Source organism: Eriocheir sinensis, unplaced genomic scaffold, assembly GCF_024679095.1.
Source record: "Eriocheir sinensis breed Jianghai 21 unplaced genomic scaffold, ASM2467909v1 Scaffold276, whole genome shotgun sequence".
Taxonomy (NCBI): Eukaryota; Metazoa; Arthropoda; class Malacostraca; order Decapoda; family Varunidae; genus Eriocheir; species Eriocheir sinensis.
The window spans coordinates 80322-87500 of NW_026111583.1; positions in this window are offsets into that span (position 1 = coordinate 80322).

Below are 7179 nucleotides of genomic sequence, written 5' to 3' on the forward strand. Positions count from 1 at the left end.
CTATTACGTCTAGATACTACTACTACTACTACTACTACTACTGCTACTAGTATACTACTACTACTACTAGTATACTACTACTACTACTACTACTACTACTAGTATACTACTACTACTACTACTACTACTACTACTACTACTACTACTACTACTACTACTACTACTAATAATAATAATAATAATAATAATAATAATAATAATAATAAAAAGTTTCATTCCATCTGTCCACCAACAAAGCGGGAATCTTGATGGACGTGTCACCTGCACATTTCTAGTTCGTGAATACGTAAAAATCAAGTGTTGTGATAGACATTCAGGCTTATTTTTCAATAATATATTTGAATATTTATATATACAAAAACAACTCGGCCGTTTGCATCGATAATCTGACATACAAGTACAGAGGAAAACAAACTTGCATCAGATAACTTAGTCACATCATGCTCGAACGATCTGTATGTTTTTTCGAATTAATTAATTAATAGCTTATTTCAGGTATATTAAAAGACGTCTGGCTCTGCAAGCGCAAATAAAGGGCATCCTAATAATTTACTGCATGTAAATAACAATTAATCGAAATAACATGAAATAGTAGCTACATAATAACTGTTGAATGCGGTGCTAGGCTATTTCGCATTTTAGGCTACCCATGTTACATGCAACACATCAAAACTCCTTATGTATAGACACTTGCAGAGCCAGATATCACTTTATGTACCTGAATGAGATGAAATATGGGTATCTGAAAGGCTATAGCTCGTTCGGGTATGATCAGACTATACTGTTTGATATACAAGTTGTTTTTTGGTGTGTTTGTATGGTAGACTATGGCTGGAAATCGGCATGTTTGCGATTCACTTAAGAGGGCTTGAGGTTTTTTTTTGTATACACAAACATTCAAATATATCACTAAAAATATGAGGTTGATCTTCACGCAATCACGAACTAACAATGCCCAGGTGCCACACTCACGTTCGCGAGTGGACAAACGGAATGAAACGGACTGTATTACTACTACTACTACTACTACTACTACTACTACTGATACAAGCACGAGAAAGACACCAGTGCTTGATGAGTTCGGAGATAAGGAACGCTATCTCTGGATCCTCCTATCACCTGTCACAATTATCGTACGGAAAAAAATAATACCATCGTTATCAGACTTTCTCGTATCGTGATATTTTCTGAGTGTAATGTGAGTGTGTCCATGCACTCTCTCTCTCTCTCTCTCTCTCTCTCTCTCTCTCTCTCTCTCTCTCTCTCTCTCTCTCTCTCTCTCTCTCTCTCTCTCTCTCTCTCTCTCTCTCTATCTCGTCTTATATTATCTTTATTATTATATATTTCACTTAATTTTTTATGCCCTGTCCAACTTCCTTATGCAAGCATTAGCCTATATCTTTATTCTCTCATCCCTTACTCTATCTTTATTTTATTGTATTGTGTTTTGCATAGCGGTCTTTTTTTAATTTTTTGTTTCTTGACCTTGAGCTGGTTTAATTTCCTCTTTAAAAAAGTGCTGTCCATCCTCCTAAAGCAAGACTTCTGCAATATTTCAATTCTTTCATCTCTTATTTCAGGTTATTGTCTTTTATGTGTATTTTATGATGCTGTCCAACTTCCTGATGCAAGAGTTGATCGGCATCTTTACTCTTTCATCCATTGCTTCATCTTTATTGTATTTTGTATCTTTATTTTGTTATGTCCAGGCTTCTGAAGCAAGAGTTTCATTACACACAGACAGACAGACAGACAGACAGACAAGCTCAAAGGTAAGTTTAGTAAATACGGATAAGGATGAAGGACAGTACGAGCAAGACATCTATAGGTAAATACACACACACACACACACACACACACACACACACACACACACACACACACACACACACACCATTCTTTCTTTACTCTTTAATTTCATTTTTCATCATTGCCTTAGTTTCTTTCTTTTCTTCCTTTTCCATTTATCCTTCTTTGTATTTCTTTATTTTCTTTGATATATACTCTCTCTCTCTCTCTCTCTCTCTCTCTCTCTCTCTCTCTCTCTCTCTCTCTCTCTCTCTCTCTCTCTCTCTCTCTCTCTCTCTCTCTCTCTCTCTCTCTCTCTCTCTCTCTCTCTCTCAAGTACTCCAGCACTAAGAACATGCCATCGTCGCATTCCTTAAGCCTCCTGTTCAATGCACTGTAAAAGTCACCGTATATAGGCCTATCACCTCCCTCTCTTGAGCTAGACGGTCAAGTACACACTCACACACCTGTTTCTAATGACAGGTGCACGAGTACTCAGGTGACCGCGTGGAGAGGTCGTTTCCCGGCCCTTCTTATATACCAAGAAAAGGACCTCGATATAATAATTCATGGGATACTTCGCTATGTCAGAGTATGTCATGTATAGTGTATTTATAGTATGGCGTATTGGTGCAGTGGGTTAGAAGTCAAGCCAGGGAAGTTATGAGTCTGGATTAATAATAACAATAGTAATGATAATAATGATAGTATTTTTAACGTTGGGCCTATAGCACCGGTAGGCTTTCCTGACGAGGCCTGTTGGTCGACCCAGTCCGTTAGTGTCGGGGGCAAGTGCTTTAAAGTGGTGCCTTCTTGCCTGGCTCATGCTACCCCCTGGAGCTCCACTTGGTCCTCACCACGCCCGCACGCTGACCACATAGCCCAGTGGTATTCATTGCGCGGCTCGCGAGCCGCTGGCGGCTCGCAATGACTCAATTCACGGCTCTCGAAAAATATATAAATTAATTAATAAAAAAAATACATAGAAAAATAATAGCTTAGGTTTGGCTATGTCATAGCCAAACCTAAGCTCATTTAGAGGTAGGATAGAGAGTTAGTAGAGCAAATTAAGCAGGCTTTTTTTTGCAGTAAAGGAAGCAGCTCAAGGGAAAAATATATATTCGCGCCGCTGCTTACAACCATATGGGGAAATTTCTTCTGTGCATTTATTTATTGTGTTTATATATTTTATCGTAATTATGACGCCTACATAAGAGTAACTGCCGCTCCCTCCCCTTCCCTTCCCCTTCATCCCCTTCCCTTCCCTTCCCTTTCCTTCCCTTTCCAACCCCTTCCCATCCCTCCCCATCCCCTTCCCATCCCCTAACCTTCCCTTCCCATCCCCTTCCCATTCCCTTCCTATCCCCTTCCCTACCCTTCCCTTCCCTTCCCTTCCCTTCCCAACCCATCCCTAACCTTCCCTTCCCATCCTTCCCATCCCTAACCTTCCTTCCCTTCCTCCCTTTCCTTCCTTCCTTCCTTCCTTTCCATCCCCTTCCTGCCCTTCCTTCCTTCCTTCCTTCCTTCCCATCCCTTCCATCCCATCCGCCTTTCCTTCCTTCCTTCCATTCCATCCCATTCCCTCCTTCCTTCCTTCCTTCCATTCCTTCCATTCCATCCTTCCTTCCTTCCTTCCTTCCTCCCTTCCTCCTTCCTCCCTTTCCTTCCTTCCTTCCATTCCATTCCCATCCCCTTCCTTCCTTCCTTCCTTCCCTTCCTTCCCATCCCCTTCCTTCCTTTCATCCCCTTCCCATCCTTCCCATCCTTTCCCATCCCCTAACCTTCCTTTCCCATCCTTCCAATCCCTTCCCTTTCCTTCCTTTCCTTCCTTCTCTTCCTTCCCATCCCCTTCCTTCCTTCCTTCCTTCCTTCCTTCCTTCCTTCCCTTCTCTCCTTCCTTCCTTACTTCCTTTCCTTCCCCTTCACCTTCCATCCTTCCTTCCCATCCTTCCTTCCCTTCCTTCCTTCCTTCCTTCCTTCCTTCCTTCCCTTCCTTCCTTCCTTCCTTCTCTCCTTCCTTCCTTCCCTTCACCTTCCATCCTTCCTTCCATCCTTCCTTCCTTCCTTCCATCCTTCCTTCCTTCCTTCCCTTCCTTTCTATCCTTCCCTTCCCTTCCTTCACCTTTCCCATCCCTTCCTTCCCTTCCCTTCCTTCCTTCCTTCCTTCCCTTCCTTCCCTTCCCTTCCCTTCCTTCCCTTCCCTTCCATTCCTTCCCCTTACCTTCCCTTCCTTCTCCTTCCTTCCCTTCCTTCACCTTCCATTCCCCTTCCCCTTCCCATCCCTTCCTTCTCTTCCTTCCTTCCCTTCCTTCCCTTCCTTCCCTTCCTCCCTTCTTCCCTTCCTTCCTTCTTTCCCTTCCCCTTCCTTCCTTCCTTCCTTCCTTCCTTCCTTCCTTCCTTCCCTTCCTTTCCCTTCCTTCCCTTCCTTCCATTCCCATCCCCTTCCTTCCTCCCTTCCCTCCTTCCTTCCCTTCCCTTCCTTCCTTCCTTCCTTCCTTCCTTCCCTTTCCTTTCCTTCTCCCCTTCTTTCCTTCCTTCCTTCCTTCTCCCCTTCTTTCCTTCCTTCCCTTCCCTTCCTTCCTTCCCTTCCTTCCTTCTCTTCCTTCCCTTCCTTCCTTCCTTCCTTCTCTTCCTTCTCTTCCCTTCCCTTCCCTTCCCTTCCCTTTCCTTCTCTTCCCTTCCCTTCCCTTCCCTTTCCTTCTCTTCCCTTCCCTTCCCTTTCCTTCTCTTCCCTTCCCTTCCCTTTCCTTTCCTTCTCTCCCCTCCCTCCTCCATTCTGTGTAACACCTGAGAATTTTCTCGCTGCAGTTTTATTCATATATTTGTTTGTTTGTTTACTTGTTTATATTTACGTGTTTATTCATTCATTCTTTATTCCTATACATATATTTTTATATTTTTTTTTATTTTTTTTTTTTTTTTTTTTTTTTTATGTTTTTTTTTTTTTTTTTTTTTTTTCTGTATCTCTCTCTCTCTCTCTCTCTCTCTCTCTCTCTCTCTCTCTCTCTCTCTCTCTCTCTCTCTCTCTCTCTCTCTCTCTCTCTCTCTCTCTCTCTCTCTCTCTCTCTCTCTCTCTCTCTCTCTCTCTCTCTCTCTCTCTCTCTCTCTCTCTCTCTCTCTCTCAAGTACTCCAGCACTAAGAACATGCCATCGTCACATTCCTTAAGCCTCCTGTTCAATGCACTGTAAAAGTCACCGTATATAGGCCTATCACCTCCCTCTCTTGAGCTAGACGGTCAAGTACACACTCACACACCTGTTTGTAATGACAGGTGCACGAGTACTCAGGTGACCGCGTGGAGAGGTCGTTTCCCGGCCCTTCTTATATACCAAGAAAAGGACCTCGATATAATAATTCATGGGATACTTCGCTATGTCAGAGTATGTCATGTATATTGTTTTTATAGTATGGCGTATTGGTGCAGTGGGTTAGAAGTCAAGCCAGGGAAGTTATGAGTCTGGATTAATAATAACAATAGTAATGATAATAATGATAGTATTTTTAACGTTGGGCCTATAGCACCGGTAGGCTTTCCTGACGAGGCCTGTTGGTCGACCCAGTCCGTTAGTGTCGGGGGCAAGTGCTTTAAAGTGGTGCCTTCTTGCCTGGCTCATGCTGCCCCCTGGAGCTCCACTTGGTCCTCACCGCGCCCGCACGCTGACCACATAGCCAAACCTAAGCTCATTTAGAGGTAGGATAGAGAGTTAGTAGAGCAAATTAAGCAGGCTTTTTTTTGCAGTAAAGGAAGCAGCTCAAGGGAAAAATATATATTCGCGCCGCTGCTTACAACCATAAGGGGAAATTTCTTCTGTGCATTTATTTATTGTGTTTATATATTTTATCGTAATTATGACGCCTACATAAGAGTAACTGCCGCTCCCTCCCCTTCCCGTCCCCTACATCCCCGTCCCGTCCCTTCCCTTCCCTTCCCTTCCCTTTCCAACCCCTTCCCATCCCTCCCCATCCCCTTCCCATCCCCTAACCTTCCCTTCCCATCCCCTTCCCATTCCCTTCCTATCCCCTTCCCTACCCTTCCCTTCCCTTCCCTTTCCATCCCCTTCCCATCCCTAACCTTCCCTTCCCATCCCCTAACCTTCCCTTCCCTTCCTTCCCTTCCTTCCTTTCCATCCCCTTCCTTCCTTCCCTTCCTTCCCTTCCTTCCTTCCTTCCCATCCTTCCCATCCCATCCTTCCTTCCTTCCTTCCCTTCCATTCCCATCCCCTTCCCTCCCTTCCTTCCTTCCCTTCCTTCCTTCCATTCCATTCCCATCCCATTCCTTCCTTCCTTCCCTTCCCTCCTTCCTCCTTCCTTCCTTTCCTTCCTTCCTTCCATTCCATTCCATTCCGTTCCCATCCTTCCCTTCCCTTCCCTTCCTTTCCCATCCCCTTCCCTTCCCTTTCCATCCCCTTCCCATCCCTTCCCATCCCTTTCCCATCCCCTAACCTTCCTTTCCCATCCCTTCAATCCTTCCCTTCCCTTTCCTTCCTTCCCTTCTCCCTTCCTTCCTTCCCTGCTCTCTTCCCTTCCTTACTTCCTTCCTTCCTTCCTTCCCTTCTCCCTTCCTTCCTTCCTTCCTTCCTTCCCTTCACCTTCCCATCCTTCCTTCCCATCCCCTTCCTTCCCTTCCTTCCTTCCTTCCCTTCCTTCCTTCCCTTCCTTCCCCTTCCTTCTCTCCTTCCTTCCTTCCTTCACCTTCCCATCCCTTCCTTCCCATCCTTCCTTCCTTCCATTCCCATCCTTCCTTCCCTTCCCTTCCTTTCTATCCCTTCCCTTCCCTTCCCCTCACCTTCCCATCCCCTTCCCTTCCCATCCCCTTCCCTTTCCTTCTCTCCTTCTTTCCTTCCCTTCCTTCCCCTTCCTTCCTTCCTTCCTTCTCTCCCTTCCTTCACCTTCCCATCCCCTTTCCCTTCCCATCCCCTTCCCTTCCTTCCCTTCCCTTCCTTCCCTTCCTTCCCTCCCCTTCCTCCCCTTCCTTCCCTTCCTTCCCTTCCCTTCCCTTCCCCTTCCCTTCCTTCCTTCCTTCCTTCCCTTCCCTTCCTTTCTTTCCTTCCTTTCCTTCCCTTCCCTTCCTCCCCTTCCTTCCTTCCCTTCCCTTTCCTTCTCTTCCCCTTCCTCCCCTTCCCTCCCTTCCTTCCCTCCCTCCCTTCCTTCCCTCCCTCCCTCCTTCCCTCCCTCCTTCCCTCCCTCTGTGTAACACCTGAGAATTTTCTCGCTGCAGTTTTATTCATATATTTGTTTGTTTGTTTACTTGTTTATATTTACGTGTTTATTCATTCATTCTTTATTCCTATACATATACTTTTATAGTTTTTTTCTTTATTTTCTTGTTTTGTTTTTTACTGCTTCATTCTTTCTTTATTTTTATTTTTAATTTTGTTCCTTGTTGCTCT